We start from the raw sequence: 23,453 nt of genomic DNA on the forward strand, positions 1-23,453 counted from the left end.
ACAGAAGATATGAAACAGTGGGATCAACTTTAGTTTGTGCTGGAAAGCCTAACACCTACATGGTTACTTATGTCCTCTTTGGGAATGAGTCTTTTTATTAGGTTGTTGAGTTAATATGGAGTGTTCCGTGTGTCTTAGGTGAATCTCTTTTGAGAAATAAAAAGGGAGCTTGAGCCACAGCAGAGCCAGCAGGATTGTGGGGGGACAGATGGCAGGCCCCACGAAGATCACTAAGAAACTGAGGAACAGGCGTGACAGAGACTTCCACTAAGGCTGGATCTCTGAATTTCAACTTCTGGCCTCCTGGACTCGAGAAAATTAATTTCTATTTGTTGATGCCACCCACTTAGGGCATTTCTGTTATGGCAGCATGAGGTAACTAAAGCAGTTTGTGATCCCAATTTGATTTCTAAATTTGGGGAACTTGATTCTTATATCTTCATTTTATTCCCCAGCTCTTATTTTCTAGCTTTGTGTATACTTCCAAATTGTGTAATTAAGCTTCTCATGCATTCTTTATCTAAGAAATGGATATTTTTAAAGTTCCATGTCCTAGGAAAATGTATAGGTCAAGTGATTGACTCTGGAGTATCATTAACTGAGCGTAAGCTGCAGTTTTTATGCAGAACATCCAACTCGTGTTTATTGTTTTTATTTCTAATTTATTGTACTAGCTTGAGATATTTAGACATGTGTTTTGCTGAAAACAAGGTGATTTATATATTTAGTAATTTCCTCATCTTTTAGTATATACAAAGATACTATTTACAGGAGGTTTATTTATATATTGTGAATATTTCAGAAATGATGAATCAATATTTCTATGTATGTTGAAATAATTTAATCAGAAATATAGATTTTAAGTTTATTGGTTTATAATTTTTGGAATATATCTTTCCTTTGTAAAATTAGGACAGCATCTGCCAGTTTCCTGGCAAGCCTCCTCATGTCTCATGTTTCCTTAAAAGTTCATGCTCAAGTCTTTACAGTGGGAAAATTCTTCTCAGAAATTCAGACTCCCATATTCAATGCTTACTCAATATTGACTCTCTTAAATGCCCAATGAGCTTTGCAGAGACCACAAGCTTCTCTTCTTCTGGGTTTTCTAGGGATAGTGCTGCCTCTGTCCCTGCCTCGTCAATTGGATTCTCTTCAGATAGATAGACAATTAATATAATATAATCAATATAATATAATGTAATATATACATAGAAAGACAGAAAGAAGAAAGACTTTCAAGTCCCAAATCTATGGGTCTGGTAGACTGAAGGCAACTGTTGGTTCCCATGGTTTCAAGGGATGGCAAATCTAAAATCTGAGGGTCAAGCAGGGAGCTGGAAGCCTCTTGAGTTGTAAGACCCAGAGGTCAGTGCAAAGAAAGACTGCAGGCTTAAAAGACAGTAAGCTTGGCCGAAACATCATTTTTTATACTGGAAGCTGATCTTGCTCTCATGAAAATTCGCTGTCAATTGATTGGCTGCTCACATCATGTCACAAATGGGAGATTTTGACAGTGTTGCCAAACCTCTGGGAACCATAGCCTAGTCAAGTTGACGGGTGTCATTAAGCACCACAATGTCAAAGCTAAATTCCTCGCAGTTTTCTCTAGACCTGGTTCTCCCAGCATCTTCCCATCTCATTAACCAGAACCCCTGTCCTTTCTGTTACTCAGGCAGACACTGTGAAGTCACTTCTGTCTTCCCTCCCATATCCTACATCTGATCTCTTATCAAATTATGTCACCTCTACTTTTGACTTAGGCTGTCATAAAGCATTGCCAGTAGAATTCCGATTCATGTATAGATGGATTTCTTGCTAACAAAATAAGATGGAATCTATCACTGACATTCACGGATAGCTGCAGTATGATCCCTCGGGAAGAGCCTCTCTTAGTTTGGTTAGGCTGCCTTATAAAAAGTTTGACATCCCTTCCAGAGGGGTAGTGGGGAGGAGATGAGTCACTCAGGGTTCAGTGTACCAACAATGAAACTCAAAACCTTCCTCTATTTCCTGAACGCTTCCTCCCCCTCCCAATTATCATGACCCCAATTCTACCTTGCAGACCTGGTTAGACCAGAGGATGCACAGCGGTGCAGTAGGGATCTGGAAACACAGGGAATCTAGGACGGAGGAACCCTCAACACCCACGGTTGGAGTGGCGACACTGGGAGGGAAGAGGGTGTAGAAAGGGAGAACCGATCTCGGGGATCTATGTGTAACCTCCTCTCTGGGAGATGGGCAATGGGGAAGTGGGTGAGGGGAGACGCCGGGGAGTGTAAGATAAGATATAATAATTATTTATAAACTATCAAGGGACCAGGGGGAAGGGGTGAGCGGGGAGGGAGGTGGACGGGGAAAAAAGGGAAACCGAGCTGATTCCAGGAACCCAAGTGGAAGGTGAATTATGAGAATGAAGAGTGCAACGAATGTATAAGGGTGCTTTGCTCAATTGATGTATGTACGGATTGTGATAAGAGCTGTATGAGCCCCAATAAGAAGATTTATTAATTATAAAAAAAAAGTTTGATCCAAACAGTATCCTCTGAGGGGATCAGCTGAGCCAGTTAAATTCAATACAGCTCAGCTCAGAAGCTTTTGTGTATTTTTGTTTGGCTGATTTTGGGGGAGTGGGAATTCCAAAGGGATGTACTTGCTTGATGTTTACCAAAGGACACAGGATGATCATGGGAAGAAATTTTAAGAAAATTGAAAACTGCACTGGTGACAGAAGTATCAGGAAAGTTGCTCTGAGGAATAGTCTTTCCATCATGAAATGCACCTGTTCACTCTTCAAGGGCTTTTTCCACAAGAATTTTTTTGGGAATCCTTATCCCCATCCACCCCAAACCCTGATGTTGCCCTTTGTGTGAGACAGGGTTCTCTAGAGAAACAAAACCAGAGCACTAATAATTTTATATATAGTTATACAGATAGATAGATAAATAACATAAGAAATAAACAGTTAATTAAATTATAAAGCAGTACAAATGGCTCAGTGCAACTCACTCTCATGAGACAGTTGTGAGACACTGGCAGTCCTTCAAGTCTTGAGGGCCGCTAGGTAGTCCTCTCTAGAGCAATTCAGGCTATCCGGGCACAGGCTGCAAACAGCTAGGCAGGTCACCAACAGTCAGCCCGATGACAGGGTCCAACAGTCCCCAGCTCAAGAGATGAAAATTCCAATGGTGTGGCGAAGCAGGTCTTGAAGGAACCTTGAGTTACAGCGACACAGTCCACGGGTTAGTTAGGTGTCCCCCAGGTAGTGTAGCTTGCAAGTGGAGGCACAGAACAAGCAAGGCAGCCCTACACTGGTCCGATGATCAAAGAGCAAGAGACAAGTAAGGCAAGGTGCTGAGCCATTTATCTCTCCACCCTTCAATTAATCCCATATGTGTTTATTGGCACACTAACTACTTTACCCTTTCAGTCTTATTTTGTCTTCAAAGGTTTGAATCACTCAAGGACATAAAAACTGCTTTTTTGAGATGGTATGAATCAAAGAGTGAAGAATTCCTTAGAAGAGCATTAGAAAGATGGAAATACTGCCTTCAGAAATGTGTAGGCCTAAATTGAGGTTATATTGAAAAGCAGTACCTTCACATTTGATATTTTGATTGAATACGGTTTTCTATTATTCTGTAGCAATTTTTTTACTTACTCATGTGTATCAAAGTTCTGATCTCCTATCACTTCCTTGATCTCTTTCATCCTGGGCTGAGCACACTTTATTTTATACCCATTTCTACCCTTTCCCTCACACATACAATAGAATAATAGCTAGATGTTCTTACTCCATTTCTATCACGCTTCTGTTCAGATGTCTCCAATAACTTTCCACCTCACTGATTCAAAGCCATGTCCATGAGCAGTTCTTATGTTCCTGTGACATATCATGCTCCATGATCTGGTGGTGCTTTACCTCTGGCCCAATTGTAATGTTCCATTTTTCTTTCTCCAAGTTGGAATATGTTTATCTCATATTTTTAAACTCCGTCATTTCATTCACTTTTGCTCTAGGGACACCTTTTCAGCGAAACCTTTCCAAAAATCCCTAGCCAAAGCCAAACTCTCTCAGTGCCTTTAAGCTAATTCTGACTCATCATGACTTACAGAACAGGACAGATCTGCCCCACTGGGTTTCTGTGACTAACACTTCAAAGGGGTAGAAAGCCTTTACTTTCTCCCATGGAGCTGGTTGGCGATTTTGAACTGCTGACCTTGCAATCATCAGCCCAATTTGTAACCACTGCACCATCAGTGCTCCCGCTCTGTGTAAAAGTGATAATTCCCATCCCTCTTTGGGAAAACCTTGTACTTTCAATTTCTATCTCTCTTCTCATAGATCCTGTAGGGTCTCTGTGAGCCAGAATCAACTTGATGTCAGTGAGTTTGTTGCGAGGTCCCTCCTTCAGGGAGCGCTGGTGGCTAGTGGGTTATGTATTGAACTGTTAATCACAATGCAAGCAGTTTGGATCCATAAGTTGTTCTCAGAAACAAAAAAGAAGCTATCCGCTCCAGTACAGATTTAAACTCTTGAAAATTCAAAGAGGGCGTCCCACTGTTCCCTGAAGGGTGGCTATGAGTTGGGAATCACACTGGGAACAGGAAGTTTTCCTGTTCTTCTTCCTCTGATGGAGCCTGATGATGTATTGCGTTGTACACTGAGCTACAACACTTAAGTCAGCAATTGCAACTCATCAGCTGTGGTGAAGGAAGAACAGTGAGGACATGAAGCTATAAATATTACTCCTATAAATATTTACAGCCTAGCAAACAATAGGAGAAACGGTTAGATTCTGTTCTATAGGGTCACAGTGCTCTGGTTCCCTCCTTTAGACACCCTAGTGGTGCAGCAGTTACAGCCTTCTTTTGCTTAGCCAAAAGTTCAGCAGTTCAAACTCACCACAGAACAGGATAATACTCCTGCACAAGTTTTCCATGAGAAAGTTTCTCTTTTATAGTCAACACTACTTAATGACAGGCAATTTATTCATTGTTTTTATTTATTCAAAAACTCTCGCACTAGCTGGAATCCGCACCAAGGGAGAAGTTTGTTCATTGCCTGATGCTTAAGGCCTCACAGCTCTTAGGACATGGTAGGGGCTCAGTGTCTATTCATTGCATCATTGAATACAACCTCTTCATCGGTGATAAGATTCAAATAATTTCACTGCCCTAATGACAGTTTTAAGTATAAAAAATAATATACTGAAAGGTAGCTCATTATTTTGTGCAGTTAATACTTAAATAAGAGCAATAAAAGAATTACACAAAACTTGATTATGTTATAAGAAGTTTTTTTAAATCATTTTATCGAAGGCTCCCATACTTCAATATAGCATTCCATACATCAATTGTATCAACCATATCTGTATATGTGTTACCATCATCATTTTCTGAGTATTTACTTTCTCTTTGAACCCTTGATGTCAGCTGTGGTAGTCCGGGTGGACTAGAGAAACCAATTCATTGACACACATATGTGTATAAGAGAGAGTTTTATATAAAGAGTATTTGTACATTAAGAAAGCATCCCAACCCAGTCCAATGCAAGTCCTAAGTCCCATACTAGCCCATATGTCTGATACCAATCTATAAAGTCCTTTTCAGACACATGAAACACATGTTATGATGCCGAATGTGGGTAGAAAGTCTTTGGATACAGTGGTATTGTAAGCATCTCAACACTGGCAGGGGTCTCTATGTGGTTTCACTGGCTCTAAAAGTCTGGTTGCATCAGGCTAGGTCCATGTGACTTCTTCAACTCCCAGGGCACGTAGCGCCATGTGTCTTGTCAGTAGGGAGTGATCAAAGAGAAAGAAGTATCTTCTGCCACCAAGGAAGAAATACAGGAGTTACCAAAATTCTCAGGAGAAGACCATGCCCACACAGAGGCATCATTGGTTATATTTTGATTGGCAGGTCAGACTCCACCCCTTCAATTCTAATCCTCTCAAATTGACACCAGAATATGTAACTACCACATCAGCTCCTCTGTCCAATACCCCCCAACCCTCAAGACCCCTTGATAAACTATAAATTATTATTGTTTTCATATCTTACACCAACCACTGTCTTACTTCATCCATTTCTGTTGTTCATTCCCCTGGGATGGTGGTTTGGGTTAATCATTGCGATCGGTTTCCCCTTCCTTCATTTCTACCCCCACCTTTCCCCTACTCTTCTGGTACCGCTACTCCCAATTCTGTTCTTCAGGGGTTTTATCTGACCTGGATTACATGTGTCATGCGCACTTATCTGTACCAGTGTACATGCTCCAGTATAGCCAGAACTAAAAGGTTGGCCTGGGGTCATGATAGTGGGAGGTGAGGAAGCATAAAAGAACCAGAGGAATATTGTGTGTTTCATCGTTGCTACACTGCACCCTGGTTGACTCATTCTTTCTTTGTGACATTTCTGTGAGGTGATGTCCTACTGTCTACAGAGGGGTTTAAGAAAAAGTTTTAAAATATTAATGAAAAGTATTAAATAATACCTGACAGAAACATTAAAATTTTTATTTAAGATATTTCCATATTGGTTCTTGATTATCATCCTCACTTGCAATATTGTTCGCTTTCATCTAATTATTTTCGGCTGTATGATTCATAAGGATTTTACACTGTAGCAGGAAGATCCCATTCCTTTAGAGGCAAGTCAGATAGACAATAATCGTTGTGCTTGGCATTTTAAAGCAGGTGACTTCTTTTCTCTGAGCGTATTACATTAATCTTTGAGAAACCTCTTTCTGCTTCTGCTGAATTTATAGCAATTGTTCTGACTTTTTTTGTTCTTTGAACACTTTTAAGAATTGCATTCACTGATAATATCTTCTGGGAATGTGGGGCTTAACACAAAGCTGAAACAAATGACAGCATGTCACCCCCTGATTGATTGGCACCTTTTCTCTTTACCATAGTATGTTTGTTTATTGAAGTAACAAATGTAAAGGAATAAAAATGTAGTATTTCATCCAAAGTATAGTGGGTTTCACAAAACGAATAAACATTGCAAGCATAATGCTGTCTTTTTAAAAACATACCTGTAGGACAGAATGAACATTATGACAGGCTCTTAGAATACACTGCTGCACAGCTGAGCATGAAGAGGAGTAGGGACAGTAAATTGTGATTTCCATATTGGACTGCTGTCCGGCCACCCATCTCAGAGAGAACCTTGGTGACCAGTGCCATTTTGACCACTAGTTCACCAGACTCAACCAACCATGGGGTAGAGCTTCTGCTGAGCCAGTGTGAACTAGCTGAATCCGCCGCTACTCTTCATCCCATGAAGTATGACATCACTGAGATATAATCCTCCATAAAATTGGCCTTTAGTGTACTTACCTGGCAGGGAGATGCTATGATCACAAAGGTGGTTTTCCCAGGGTGAGGCTCATCCACTGCACTGCGGGTGTGCTGACCCCTGCGATTTCCCCAAATGTGGGTAAGTTGAGGACTGCATAATTTGCGACAGTAGGGGACTGCGTCCACGCTTTCCCTCCCCTGCATTTAAAATTTTTTAATTGGCCTTTAGCATATTAAATGCTATTAATCAAGGGACATTTTGTTCTCATAATTGTGGAAATTACCTTTCAGGTAAGAATCATGGGATATAAGTAGTCAGTAGGAAGCACATATCCAATATGACCTAATGGTGTGATAGGCCAACCTAGAAAGTTTAAGTGACCTTTTGTTAGCGTAGAACAGAAGAATGGCAATCTATTGTATTACGCTTATTCAGAATTCACATAGTTTCATTCTGGGTACTATATTTTAAAAAGAATGTTAATCCTCTACAGAAGGATGATAGCATGGGGAAAGCCTGGAAACCCATTATAAGACCTGCTGAAAGATTTAGAGTCTCCTTGCCTAGCTAGTGATATAGGCGGGCAGAAAGGAGAGATTTCCCATTAGGATGGAATACATACTTTCATATATGTGAAAGATTCTTAATTGAAGTATGGATAAGATCTGCCCGCTGTAACTCCAGTAAGATCAATGGTAGGCAGATTTTCGGGCTCCGCATAAGGAAAGCATTGCTGGAAGAATTGTTCAGGATGGAATGGACACTTTTGTCAGCAAATAACTTGCTCATTGTGTAAAGCCATCTGAGCAGCCATCTGTGTGTGATGCTTTAGAGGGCAGGAGTCAGGTTTAAATGACTGCTAAACAGTGTTGTAACCTCAACAGACAATATGGATCTGTGTACTGGACCTCATTGTAACAAACATCAGGATTGTTAGCGATAGTGTTCATTTTTGTTATTGTCATATTGCTACACATCTTATAGTTCTTATATAAGAGTAGACTTCCTGCCTGAAATTCATATAGCACAACATCTATCTTACTTCCAAACTCATTCTCATTGAGGTGACACAGACGTGCAGCAGCCCTATAGGACAGGGCAGAACTGCCCCTGTTGGTTTCTGAGACTAACTCTTTATAGGAGTACAAAGCCCCATCTTTCTCCCTCAGAGAGGCTGGTGGTTTCAAACTGCTGACTTTCTGGAGCTCAGCCTAATTCATAACCACTAACCTAGCAGGGTTCCTTTCCCTACTTAGAGCAGATTATTAAAAGTAAATACTTTCCCACTGCTGCAATAACAACTTTTTCAATGTTTTCATCGGTATTTTTGTGTCTATGAGATCTCTGGAATTGATATTAGTTTTAACACATAAACTTTATATTTGCCACCTATGTGGAGAAGCAAATGGACAGATCTGCATCAACTTTCCAAATTGTTGATGGCTTTTTTGAGTATCAGCAATAAACTGTGACAACATGAGCTGTAACATCTTTATAGTTAAACTAATTAGGGAGGGTCCCAGACCCACAGTGCTGCTTTCTCTAAATGCTTTCCAGCCATTGTCTTTCAGTAAATGGCAGGTGTTTCTCATTTGCATTGAAAAACTGCAAAATTCATTACCCAGTCACAGAAGCTTTCAAATCACGCAATGCATTAGTGAACAATAGTTGTAGAAAGGGTAGGAAAAAGAATAAATGCTTTAATGGGTAAGGTGGCTTGTACTTCACTTCTTTAAATGAAGCTGTTTGTTGTCAGGTAAAAGGTAGTTACTGACACAGCAATCAAAGTTAACCAATGCAGAGAAAAACACATTGCAGTCATTTGGAAAACCTACCAACAATAATTTTCCAAGTCAGAAAAGTCTTCAATCTTTTATCCGCCCTACAAGATTATGATGATGGTTATGTTTTTGAAGGGGCAAAAGGGAAGGATGAGTGAATTAAGTGTTTATTGAGTAACCTTCATAGTAATCTGTACCCAGAAAGGATGGAGGATGGTAATAAATGCAGCACTGGGAATGCCATCAGCCTTATTAAGAAACAATAACAACTCAGTATATAATGTCAGCCCCATTTTCTCTCAAGGCTGCTGGGTTTGAACCATCTACCTTGCAGTTAACACCCCTTAAAGCTTACTTGAAAGAACCATGAGGAAAATATTCTGCTTTCCCTCATTCAGAAAGCATTAAGTCCCAGTGACTGCCAAATGTTCAGTTCTCTGTCTTCTTCGTCTAAATAGAGCTATCCTTCTTCTACAAGCAGTCCCAACCATGGCCGTTCTTTACTAAACCTGGTGCTTAAGCCATAAAATGATCCTACTCTCAAATTATGAATAAAGTCAAGGGGTATAATAATTTGACGCTTAGGGGTCATTTTGCATTGCATCTTACTATGGACACAGCGATATTTAAAAATAGGAATTTTATCATAACCAAGTAAATTTGACTATTGTTAGAGGTCTTTTTATCTCCTTTTGAATGAAATTTTTAAAACTAAGGTGAACTAACAGAATGCACACATTATAAAACAATAACGATTTAATATGCAAACAAAATCTTATTGAAGATCATCCAACAACAGTTGCAGCAGGAAGCTGCCAGAGGTTTAGGCCAGATTTAGAAGAGGCTGTAGCACGAGGGATATCTTTGCTGATGTAACATGGATCTTGGCTTAAGGCAGAGACTATCAGAATAATCTTTACTCATGTTTTGTTGACTACACTAAGGCAATTAACTGTGTAGACCATAACCTATTATGGATAGGCTTGGGAAGAGTAGGCATGCAAGAACACATCGCTGTGCTCCTGTGGAATTTGTACATGGATCAAGAGGCAGTTGTTCAAACAGAACAAGAGAGTACCACGTGGCTTAAGATCAGGAAATGTGTGTTTCAGGGTTGTATCATTTCTACATATTTAATCTATAAACTGAGCAAATTATCAGAGTAGCTGGATTATGTTGTAGAGAATGCTTGATCGGGGTTACAGGAAGGCTTATTAACTTACACTGCAATGTGTTGATATTACAGTCTTGTTTGCTGAAAGCGAGGAGGACTTGAACACAGGCTCATGTAGATCAATGATTGAAGCATACAATAGGGATTACAACTCAATGTAAAGAAAAGGAAAATCCTCACAACTGGACCAATAGGCAACACTATGGTAAACAGAGAAAAGGTTGACATTGTCAAGAATTTTGTCTTCCCTGAATCCACAGTCAGTACTCACGGAAGCAGCAGTCAAGAGACCTGATGATGCATTACACTGAATAAATCTACTGCACCCAACCTGTGTAAAGTGTTGAAAAGCAAGGAGGTTACTTTGAGGACCAAGGTGTCTTGACCCAAACCCTTGTATTTTTAGTTGCCTCCTATGCATGTGAAAGTTGGACACTAAATAAGAAAGAGCAAAGAAGAATCAATGTATTTGAATTATGGTACTGGCAAAAAATATCGAATGTACCATGGTTTGCTAAAAGAATAAACAAATTTGTCTAAGAAAAAGTGCAGCCAGAGTGCTCCTTAGAGGGTAGAGTGGCAACATTTAGTCTCAAGTACTTGGAACCAGGTGTTAGGAGGCCAATCCCCGAAGGACATCATGCTTGGTAAAGTAGAGGGGCAAGAGGCAAGAAGAAGGCCCTTTGCAGTACGGACCGACACAGTGACTGCAACAATGTGCTCAAACATGAGAACAGCTTTGAGGATAGCACATGAGCACGCAGGGTTTGCCTTTGCTGCACATCGGATTCCTGAGTCAGAAGCAACTCGACGGCACCTAACAGCAAGAACGAAACGCCCAATGTATTGCAAGGGGAGTGAATGAAAAAGTAATGGCTTCAAGCACACAGTCGCATTATGTGAATTTTAAATTTAATCAGAGATTCACAGTCCAGATTATGTTTCCCATTTTGAGTAGTAAATGTAAAAGCATCCATTAAAGCTTTTTCATTTACACGTACTAGCAGAGCACCTACCTAGAATTGTAAGTGTGCATGCTGAAACTTTTGTGGAGTATTCTAAGACAGGGAGAAGAAAGGGAAACCACCCTTCCTAACATCCCTGTACCTTATAGTCTGTAAACCTGGGCCGCCTAATGGTTATGGGTTTGGCTTCGATATCTGCAATATCGTAGTTTGAAACCACCAGCCACTCTGTGGGAGAACAACAAGGCTTTCCACTCCCATGAGCCAGTCCAGTCGTGGAAACTCAGGAGCACTTCTCTCCTGCCCTATAGGGTAACTGTCGGTCAGCACCGCCTCTATGGCAGGGAGTTTGGAGGTTTTTCGTATGTTTTGTGTAGACCATCCTACACCTCCCTTCATCATTTGTGAAAGGTCGAGAAAAGCAACTCCATTCAGTGATGAGGGCACATGGGTTGCAAATGGCAAAGTTCTTTATGTATGTGAGTGTGGATGGGCTGCGGTAGAATGCTGCATCAAACCTGAGCACAGGGACCAAGTGCTCTTATATACTGTACAGAACTGAGGAATGGGTCTGACCCCTGCGCGGTCTAAAATATCCCAGAGGCTCAGGTTTTTCTTGATAGATTACTGATCTAAAGGCTCCTGATGCTCATTTCGGTCATCATTGTTCTGGATTTGCTGACTCCTTTGTGGCTGTCACTGCCCTTGGTTCTCTGGTTTCTGGTGAAGACACATTATTTCCTCGTTGTGAAGAACATTTTTACAGGGTCAACCTTAGCAGAACATTGTAGTGTCAGGTTGGGGGCAAAGGACTTTAATTCTTAGCCGAGCCTTACATCCCAGTCTATTTTCTTTCTATACAGGATGAGGGGCAATGTCTTCGAGAGTTACTTCAGGCTGACAAAAGGAGAGTCGGTTTACCTAGGATTTAAAAGACTGAGGGTTATTCTGGGACAGAGCATCGCTGTGAGTCTGAAAAAGAGCATGTTTCCCCAGAACCTTGTTGGCTATAATTTGGACTATTTGTTGGAGTGCTCGTCTGCCTGCTTTAGACTTCTATAGCCTTTTGAAGGTAAAACCTTTAGTAATTGATCGGTATGGTTAGTGGACAGTTGGAGAGAAGGGCTACAAAACAGCAAATCCTCAACATATTAAATTAAAACTAATGGTTTGAGATTTAATTTTTGGAAAATTGGAAGAAAGTGATTGTCCAGCCAGGTGAGGGCTATCATGCAAGCTTTGGAGGAAGACTGTCCAAATTAACTGGGAGTAGCAGTGATATCCTGGGTAAATCCAAATGAGACAAATAGGCTTAGGAGTCAACTGAAAAGGAGTAGTCAGGAATGCATGTGAGATCAAGGACCGAGAAATGGGTTGTGGTAGTCTCCAGGTAGACGGTCTAAGAGAAAGTGAAGTGTGGGGATTAGTAAGGACAGTACAGCTTGGATCATAAGGCCTAAGTCCTGCACAGGGCAATCTGTTCCATTAGGTTTTTTTTGATAGGTAGTATGGATATGTAATAAAAAATAACTTGTGAGTTTTAAGAGGCCTTCCTTGATAAGCCACATGATTAAAACTTTGAACACATTCAAGACTTCAGGGGTAAGGGGATTCTTCCTCTGGAATGGGAACAAGTGTGGGTTCTTTAGCTTGATAATTACTGGGACATGGTGGGTAACAATAGAAGGTATGCCAGCGTCCCAAACATTAGAATTTACAGCAGGCAAAGGGAAGAGGAGAGATAACTGCCAGAATTTTCTAGGCAATGGAGTAGTATGAGGTGGAAGAGAATACCAGGTTGGGCAGCCCGCACAACATGGGGACTTGGAAAATTTTTTTAAAAAATAGGATGAAAGAAGTATAAAATTGAGAAAGGATGCCTCTCCCTAGCATGGAAAAGATGCCTCTCCCTAGCAATACCCACTTGGCATTGTAACAGTAGAGTACCCAAGGGATGCGAGGTAATGTCATCAACTCCTACAATGGAGACCTGTGAGCATTTCAGAGTGCCTTTATATTCAGATAAGGCTAAACAGGTCATCCTTGTGTCTAGAAGGAATGATAATGGCTTACCTGCTACCACAGGAGTGATACAAGGTTTGGTGGTGGTGCTGAAGGCCAGTGTAGTGGTTCCTAGGCACTTCCTGTCTTCTGTGGTAAGACCTAAGAACTCTGCTGGAAGAGATAGAACCCTGCCTTGGGGGGCTTGGTTGCAGCCTGACTTCCAGTGTAGGCCTGTGCACAGGTTGCACAAGGTTTGGTTGGGGCTTTGACTTAGCACACTGGTTGGTTCAGTGCCCTGTCTGCTCACACTTAAACTCCTGGTATGGGGTATGGGGGCGATGAGTCTTCAAACCATGAGGAATGCTGGTTTTACTTCAGTGGCTATCCAAAATGGCAGCAGCTAGCTTCTGATATTTAGCTTTATCTCGGGTTTTTTTGAACTCTAGCTTTGTGGTAGTTACATAATCTGTAACTAAAGGGTGAAATGTAGCCTGTCAATCAGGTTATAGACAATGAAGCCTCGGTGTGAGCATGACCTTCTCCTGAGGATTCTGGAGACTTCTGTCTTCCTCCCAGGAGGTGGGACACACACTGTGCTAGACATTCCTGTTGACAAGCAGTATGGAGCTGTGCTCATGGAGTCAGTGCCCTGGAGCTGGAGGAGCCCCATGGAGACCCAGGCCAGAGCTGAGATGCTTCCACTTCCACTGGATCCATAAGACTTTCCACCCACTGGCCTTTAATCCTCCTGCATTCAGTGTCATTGCATGTGTTGCATGAGTCTGAAGAGGAATTTATAGACTGGTATTAGACATATGGGCTAATATCATACTTATTGACTTGATCTGGACTGGGGTGGGATGTTTTCTTAATATACAATTGCTCTTTTATAGCTTTTTCTTATACACATCTGCATGTCTACGAATTGTTTTTTCTTTAGTCCACCCAGACTAACACAAGCTTCTTCCTCTCTGTTATTAAAAACGTTAAAGGTAACATTGAGCAGGTCTCTTTGGTGTGTGTGGCGGGGTGGTCGGGGGCTTTCATCTATTTTTTGTATTTTCATTTTTATAGCTGGGGCATATTGTGATATAGAAGTCATATTCTGGATTAGTTGGCCTTCGGGACTGGCTGGATCTAGAGTAGTGCATTTTTGGTACATTTAGCCTATATGTGTAGCTTCCCTGATTTAGACAGAAAGATGGTGGGCTTTTCTGGGGGCTCTTGTGTAATTCCTTTGAGTTTAACATAATTTAAAGTTTTGTGGGCAGCCTTTCAAAGACCAGTCACAAGGTAAGTAATCCCATGGTCTTGCTTGTTTCCTGCCCTGCCCATCACTTTGTCAGTTCCTCTTGGGCTCTTCTCTGGGGGCTGCCGCCTCTGCAGTAGGATGGTGAGGTCTCCGCCTGTGGTCCACGGAGGTCAGAATAGGCCTCAGCATTTTACCAAACCAGTGTTTTCTCCTCAAAGGTTAACGTGAAGGAAAGAATAACTTACAGGCCCTGCCAAGTTAATTCATAAGGTGGGGTAATTTAAACTGTTAAATGTATAAGGTAGGGTCAGTTCTGAAAATACCTAAACTTTTATGGATATGCACAAGCTCTGTGTGACAAAAAGCGACATTGACCTGGGGGCATCTGTCATCTTTTTGCACAGGGAGAACAGGAGCCGGTGGCTGGAGACCGAGCAGCCGCCCGATGAGGTTTGGCGGGGAGAGAGAACGTTGTCAGTTGGACAAGGCAAAGGCCGGGAGGAGTGGGGCCGGACGGGATCTGAGGGACACAGCGGCAGAGGTGGAGGAGCAGATATTTTAGGGGTCTGACAATCAGCTGGATCTGGATCAAATCACTCTTCAACTGAGGGAGACTTTGGAGGAGGGAAAGGAAATGAAGGAGGAATAATGAGAGAGTGATCAGACTTCTCAGAGTGAAGGTTGTGTTCTGAATGCAAAGACAGCTTGGACGTAGGGAACCTCAGATCATTTCTTGTTACTTCTGCAAAACTAATTTTGGTCTGTACGAATATTGAAATCAGAAGTGCCATTTTCTGGCCATTTGTATTGGTTAGGTAGTGAATATTGTGGCCAAGCAGTATCGCAGTTACATATGATGCATTTGGGCCAATATCAGGACTCAGGTAGAGAGTTTTGAGGCTGCGAGGAAGGCAGCTGAGGGGAGAATTCTGGGAAGGATTTGATGGAAAGGTTCACATGGTGTGCAGGGGAAGTCTCAATATCACAGGCGAGACACAAAGGTGTACCGGTTTGTCTTAACTTGCCCCAGAGTCAGAGAGGCGACACAGTGATTCAGGCCTCCCGGAATCACCAGTCCTGGCAGAGATCATCCTGTCCAATCTCGAACTTGGAGTTACCCCTAAGGAATAGGATAGCAGGGGATTGTTGGCAGAGTTCCGACAAAGTCTGCTCACAAGGGCACCTTGTGGACCAAATTGAGAACTTTAAAGTAAAAAGAGAAGAAAAAAAAAAGAAATAAAGATTCTTACCTAGTGATGGTCTGTGTACCAGGACTTAGGCAGGTCTGAGGGGCTGGTGTCTGGGACAAATGGCGTCACAAAGAGAGAATTGTGGGCCCCAAAAGGATCGAGCTTGATCACCCTTCTCAGAGTTTGGCAGCAGATGTAAGTTTGAGAGAAGTGACTCAATTGAGTCAGGAGCCCAGATAGATAACAAGCAGCAATGTTTATTATGCACTTGGGTGCAGATGGGCTGCAAATCAGCAAAGAAGAGGTAAAACTCTATTCACAGATGATAAGCTCCAATTAATAGAAAATTTCAAAAAGTCAGCAGTAAAATAGTTTTAACTAATTAAAAGATTCAGCAATATGACAGGGTAAAAGACCAACTTACAAAAATTCAGTTGGAATCCTTTATACTAACAAGAGAAATATGAAAAGGAAATAAAGAAAGCAATGCCATTAACTATAGCCACTCCAAAGATGATAGGAACCCAAACTAAAATCTGCCATTGATTGATGCTGATCCACTCAGACCCTTAGGACAAGACAGAATTGCCTTGGTGAGTTCCCAAAATTGTGCCTTTCTATGGAATTAGAAAGACCAAATCCCTACCAAAGATAAAATACTTAAGAATAAATATAAACAAAGAAACAGGAAAGTTTTACAAAGAAAACCACAATGTACCACTGCCAGAAACCAAATGGGACCTACATATAATTGGAAGGCTACCATGCTTATTGATAGGAAGACTCAAATCATGAAATTGGAAATACTACCTGAGGTGATCTGCAAATAAAATGCAATCACATTCTAGAACACACCAATTCTCTAAAGAGATGGAAACACTAATCACAAACTTTATATGGAAAGGAAAGAGACTCTGTATTAGCAAAGCCTTAATAAAGAGCAACAAAGTCGAGAGTGTCTCACTGACTATTCATATCATAACCTACTTACCATAGTTATCAAACCAGCTTGGTACTGATAAAACAATAAGCGCAGAGAACAATGGAGCAGAATATAGAACCTACAACTGAGTCTACTTCATTCAAATGACCTTTGGCCAATTGCCAAAACACACTAAGTGAGGAACAGTCTCTATATTGGTGCTGGGAAATAAAATGGTAAGAGACCAGGCTTACTTGTGTGATAGATGCTGGTGGAACTCCAAGTCTATAATCCTAGTTACTCTTCAGGTATGGAACTGAACTCATCCTAATGTTAAAATAATCAAGCCTTTAACATTAAAAACAGCTGATGCAAGGACAAAGTCCAGTGGGTTAGGAATGGATGCACAACGGGAAAAGGAAAACATGGAGAAAGCATGATAAAGTGAGGGTCCATTATTGGTTGCAATGGATGAGTTGAAACAAAATGTATGTGAATTGTTGAATGTAACACTGATTATCTGGTCTGTAAACCTCCACATAATTCACAATAAAACTTAAACAAGGGAAAAGAAATTGAGGAGAAGGGGTTCCATCAGCAGATCTGTGCTGTGTGTAAAGAATATTATCCCAGTTACCTGGTGGTGATTTCTATGTTGCAGTCATCACATTCCTATCTGACCTAGATAGAGAGGAGCATAATAATAGATTTCTTTGCTGATTACTTAGTGAATCCAGGTGCTAGCTTATTCACGTTACCAGTAATCCTCAGCTAATTTTGTTAGAGGAATAGAGGGATTGTCATTTTACAGATTTAAAAAACACCCCGAGACAGAGAAATTTACTTTTTGACAAGAATTACACAACTGGTAATTGACTAGTAAGGTATATGAGATATTTTTCTCCAAGTTGAAAACAATAGATGGTTCATTTTCCATTTAAAAATAAATGTATTGAAGTAGGACTTACATACAATAAAATTATTCCATTTTACACGTGTAATTCATGAGTTTTAACAAGTATCAACACTTGTCCTACCCAAGCTATGCTTTGTTTTTAATTCCCTCATATGCATGTGAAAGGTGGTAATTGAATAAAGAAGACTGAAGAAGAATCTCTGTGTCTGAATTATCGTACTGGTAAAAAATATTGAAAGTATTATGGACTGCCAGAAATCCATGAACAGCATCACTTGATGACTTAGAACCTACCTCTCCAGTCAATGGCAAGGCCTCAGCACCTGGCAGTGTGTCAGTGGACTGAGTATTTGGAGGAAAATTAGCAAAATCAAAATGGGATACCTAACCTAAAGATAGATGTTCTAGTACATGTTTTAGGATATAGATTTAGCCTTCATTACTATCGTATATACTCGTGTATAGGCTGAGTTTTTCAGCCCAAAAAATTTGCTGAAAAACTGGGGTTTGGCATATACACTGGGTCAGTGGTACCCCAGTGAGGTGTAACATCTCACGGTGATTGCAGTTCCTCCATTGTTCATTCAAAGCCCCACTGACACTGCAGTTCCTCCATTGTTCATTCAAAGCCCCACTCCCACAATCCCTCCTTCATGAACCCTTGATAATTTATCTTTTTTTTTTTCAGATTTATAAGGTAGAATTGGGGTCATGATAGCGGGCGGTGGGGTAGAGGGGAGAATTAGAGAACTAGAGGAAAGTTGTATGTTTCATAGGTGCTATACGGCACCCTGACTGACTGTCTCATCTCTTCCTTGTGAACCTTCTGTGTGAGAATGTCCAATTGTCTACAGATGGGCTTTGCATCTCCACTCCACCCTCCCCCTCATTCACATCGATGTGATTTTTTTTTTGTTCTGTGTCTTTGATGCCTGATACCTCATCCCATCCATACCTCATAACCATACAGATTGTTGTGCTTCTTCCATGCGGGCTTTTTTGTTTCTCAGCTAGATGGCCACTGGTTTATCTCAGTTCTTTAAGACCCCAGATGCTATGTCTTTTGATAACTGGGCACCATCAGCTTTCTTCCCCATTTTGAAGGCATCAAAGTTTCTTTATCCATTTATATATAATTTGTCTGTTTTGAACTTATTGCTTTTGTGATGTGTGTGAAATGTCCATGAGGTCCATTTGTCTATTTCTTTTATATCTCTGCTTTCATCTATCTCCCCAGCAGAGGGATTTCTGGATCTTAAGGACGTTTTATTCCCCATTGGCTGATGTGTCACGTATCACTTCTCACTGCATTGCCCATCCAACAAAAATGGATGAAAGTTCCCATCACTGCATGCCCTCGCCAGTATTTTTGGTTCTGTTTGTTTTTTGAAACGGCCTGCCATTGTGGTGTAAGGTATTATCTCATCATTGTTTTCACTTGGACCTCACGTATGGCTAATGATTATGGTCATTTTCTCCTTTTTTTAGTGGGAATTGTATTAGAGCTTAAATCCTGAGCACCCACTTTTCAGAAGGGTATAGGTGGCAGTGAAATCCCAGAATACCTTGCAGTGTGCCACATGGACTAAATCTCTGTGGAACTTCCTTGAATCGTAGATCAGATTTGTCAGTAGCTTTGTCCTCAACAAAGGTCATTGGAAAATGGATCACTACTGATATGGTTAACTTAATTTTAGACATCTTACCATTTTTAACTTTTTCTAATGTGTTGTTTACTGCTTTCCTTTTGTCTGGTGTTTATCTGTGATTAATTTTGTTGTTGCTGATGAGGGTTCTTTTGTATGACTTTATTTATATGAAATTCATAATACGTAAAGCTATAGGGATAGTAACCAGATTAATAGATCCTTAGTATCATGACGGGGGCAAGGGATGAGCCTAGGGGACTTGAGAAGCTTATAAAAATGGACACAGAGTAAAGAAATGGTGTTTAAAAGTGAAGTAGTGATGATGGTACAACTCTTTTTAAATATATTTAAACCATAGTTAAAAAAAACACTGTGCTAACCGAATCTAAAGCTGCAGCAAGTGTTTCCCCCTCTTATAATACTGATACTATGGAAATTATTATATGTGTGTCTTTGATGACTTTAAAATGGAAACAAACATTTCCTCCAAATCAGCTGTCATCATCAGAATGAGAATCTGTCTTACTGTTAGAAATTCTAAGTTAACAAAGTTTCTATTTCTAAAATGAAATGCTGATGAGAGCTATACAGTTCAAAATAGAAACTTTTTTATGCATACACATCTGAACTGAAGTTATAGTTAGCTGGTCTAGTATCTTCTAGAAAAGATTGCCTCAGGCTTGGGCTTGAGGGTGTGTGTACGTGTATACAAACACACACACACACACACACACACACACACACACCCCACAGACATGGGAGAAGGATTCAGGTACATCTTTTACTCCTTTTCTGAGTTTTTAATATTCACCTTTCTAGTCAACTAACAACCCTCAAAAGAATGTTCTCTGCCTCAAGAGATTTGTAGGGCAGGAGTAGGAGGCAGGATCAGGAGTGTGAACCTCCACATCATTCTTCAGTGGAAGCATTTTGAACAAGCTGAAGTCAGCGTCTATTAAGACAGTCTGCTTGTCCTGATGGACTTCTCAACCTTGACGTTTGTTTCAACATAGTATGTAGCATTTAATAATGTTTGTGTAAGAATGGTTTTGTTTAATATTTTAGGAAAATGTATGATGATGATGCACAGAAAGATGGAGTGGTACAGGCATAACGTGTGCGAAGGAAGCTCACTTGTAAAGAGCTTTGTGGCCATCGGCTTTGTCAACAATGGAACATTTCAAATGTTTGGAGAAGCTTCCCTCTCACTTGTATCGCAATTCCGTCCACTGCACACGATGAAAAGAACAGCGCGTTTCAGTGTATTTAGCTTGGCATTCACTCGCTCAGACATGTGGAGAACATTGTGGAGCATATTTACGATAGCTGACAGGAAGCACTGGCAGCCAGGGAACGCCATATATCCTCGCAGTGGTCAAATGAGAGGTTCTGTCTGCAAATACGGTGTCTCCCATGCGGAAAGCATGGAGTGGATGCTAAGTGGACTGCTGGCTTCCACTCTGAGTGGAAGATGGCAGGAAGTCACCTTAGCTCTGTGCCCTAAGAAATATTGCCGCCTGCATGGAGCCACAGTCATAGGGGCATACATGTTTGCAGTTTGCCTGCTTCTTCTTCCAAAGATGGATTCGGTCTTTTTTTTTAAACCAGAAAAATACTTGTGAACACTTCCATGTAAACCACTCCCTGTAAAGAGAGGTAGGGCAGGGGGTGACGGAAAGCTGTTTCAGAAATCAAAGGCTCAGAGGCAAGAAAACCTTCTCAAATAAGCTAAAACTGCTAGTCCACTGGAAAATTGTATGCCTTAATTTGCTAACACGCCTGAGGGTGCGATAATTGTGCTAGAAGCCAAGTGTATTTTCAGAACTTTGACCCAGCCCTAGCCCCACCCATCAAGCAGCCTCCTAGTCATGGTCCCCAGAAGGCTGCAAATTCTAGCAGGCTGAGCGTGCCCTGCTGCTCTCAGAATCATCTTGGTAAGTAGACATAACCAGGGTCGTTTCTGCCCATTGTGCCCAGCATCCAATTCCAACTTCGCTTACAGCCAGGAGACTTGAGTTAGTTAATCGCCATTTCCTCACTGTCCACACAGTGCCCCTTACTAACAAGTTGCTGTGTAAGGTACAAAAGTAATATACAATGATACTTTTGTAGTATCTTACACAACCAGCTAGTTAATTGAGGGCAGAACAACGCAACTGAATTATTATAACACAGAGCATTATGTGAACGTAAGTGGTCCGCTGTATCTTGAAGAGCAAATCCTGTCAGTGTGCACGAGAGGGGAGGGTCTTAGGAGAATCTGAGAAGATTTCCAAGAAATAATGGATTTTGCACTGACTGGGCCCTGCGTATTGAGTGTGGCAGTGGTAGTTGGGGCTTCATTGTAAAGGGAAAAAGAAAGCAAAGGGAGTTGTGAACTGTGAGAAAATGGACATTAGTGTCAGATAGCCCTGGGTACATAGTATGTTGGTATCATTTACTATCATGAGTAACCAACTAACTAACGTTTGGACAAGTTTTTGGATTTCAGAAATCCTCATCTCTTATTTTGTAGTGATACTACAATAATGATACTGATAGTAGTATGAAACTTGTTGCGAATTGTGATTCAGGATTAAATGAGAACACACATGTTGTGTGTTTCATATAGCATAGCCTGACATATAACAGGGCACAATAAATGTTTTGCTGCTTTTTCTCAGTCCATATTCTATGTGATAGTTAGCTTTTCCTCACGGTGGCGGCTGTACTAGTCCCCCACTCATATTGACCCATCTATAACAGAAGGGAACGTCGCCCCGTCCTAAGCCATCTTCCCAATTGTTGCTGTGTTTGAGGCCATGGCTATGCTACCATGCCAACCCAGGCTTCCGCCTTCTCAACTGGTCCTCAGCTTCCCAAGGACATCTTTTTCCAGAGTCTAATCCTACCTGCTCACGTGTCCAAAGTCTGTGAGACCCAAGTCTCACCATCTTCATTTCTAGGGAACACTCTAACTGTACTTCCTTAAAGATAATTTGTGTGTGCTTCTGGAAACTGATGACAATTTCATTATCCTTTGACACCTTAATTTAACTATCCTCTAATATTTTTATCATCCTGCTTTCCCATGCATATCAGATGATCGAATGGGCATTTTCATTGAATGAGCCGCTTTTTAGTCCTCAAAGTGACATCTTGGCTCCTTGACACTTTAAAGAGATGTTTTGCAGCCATTATACCCAATGTGATACATCATCTGATTTTTCATCATTAGTACTTAAAAATTAAAAATAGAAAAAACCCTCTTACTTAGACATTGCTTCTTGCTCAGCTTCTGTTGAACTCTTGGCTCCTCACGGGGCCTTCTCTCTTGTCGGTGATGCTTCCATTCCTTCAGAAGAACTTCAGTTGGCCTCTACCCTCTTTCTGTTGGTCATCTTTTAACTTCATATCTTCAAACACTTGCAGGATACCTCCTCCATTCTCAATTTCTCCCCAGACCTGTCTACTGAAGCACACTTGGAACCATGGATGCTGGACATCTCATCTCCATCTGGATTTTCCCTGGAATTCTAACTCAATATATTTACAATAGAAACCATTGCTGTTTTCCTGCTCAACACATGCCTTCTGCTTGGAACACGTCTGCATGAATGGTACCAACTGATTTCCCTTCAAGTGTCAGGTATCAGGGTCACCGTTCATGCCTTCCATTTATTCTCATCGTATCAGCTATCAACTCTATACAGTTGACATGTTTTCTTCTGGTGCCATAGTGGTTATAAGTTAAGTTGGTCTGGGATCTGCAAGATCAGCAGTTCAAAACCATCAGCTGCTCCTAGAGAGAAAGACAGAGGGGGCTTTCTACTCCATTAAAGAGCTACCATCTCAGAAACTCACAAAAAGCAGTTCCATCTTGTTCTATAGGGTCACCATGAGTCGACATCTGTTTGGTGGCAGTGAATTTGGTTTAATTTTTCCACTGCTACAACCTCGTTTCCAATAACTCTAAGTCATGTCATTGTCACTGTGCAGTCCAGTCTGCACAATGGCTTCATTACCCTGAAGGACACTTTACCATGATCTGTCTGACCCCACCTCTGCTCCGAACATACAAGAGTTTCCTGTTGAACATGGTTTTCCAAATATGACCCTCTGTACATCAGCCTACCTCACGTCAACAGTAAAGAAATCAAAGGACACATTGCACTGGATAAATCTGCTTTACAAGACTTCTTAAAAATGCTGAAAAGCAAGCATGCTACTTTGAGGATTAACGTGTGACTGGCCCAAGCCATGGTATTTGTAATCACCTTCTATGCATATGAAAGTTGGTCACTACATAAGAA

At 41.1% G+C, this 23,453-nt stretch overlaps 1 protein-coding gene and 1 non-coding gene across 4 annotated transcripts in view; both read left to right on the forward strand.

The window, feature by feature from the left end:
* PRKD1 (protein kinase D1) overlaps window positions 1-23,453 on the forward strand; it is a 349,031-nt gene that overhangs the window by 198,368 nt on the left and 127,210 nt on the right. The window lies entirely within an intron of this gene.
* Window positions 7,339-7,504, forward strand: LOC142426889 (U1 spliceosomal RNA). The gene has a single exon (XR_012779774.1). It is a non-coding gene; the product is annotated as a U1 spliceosomal RNA (small nuclear RNA).

This window comes from Tenrec ecaudatus, chromosome 14 (genome assembly GCF_050624435.1).
Source record: "Tenrec ecaudatus isolate mTenEca1 chromosome 14, mTenEca1.hap1, whole genome shotgun sequence".
NCBI lineage: Eukaryota > Metazoa > Chordata > Mammalia > Afrosoricida > Tenrecidae > Tenrec > Tenrec ecaudatus.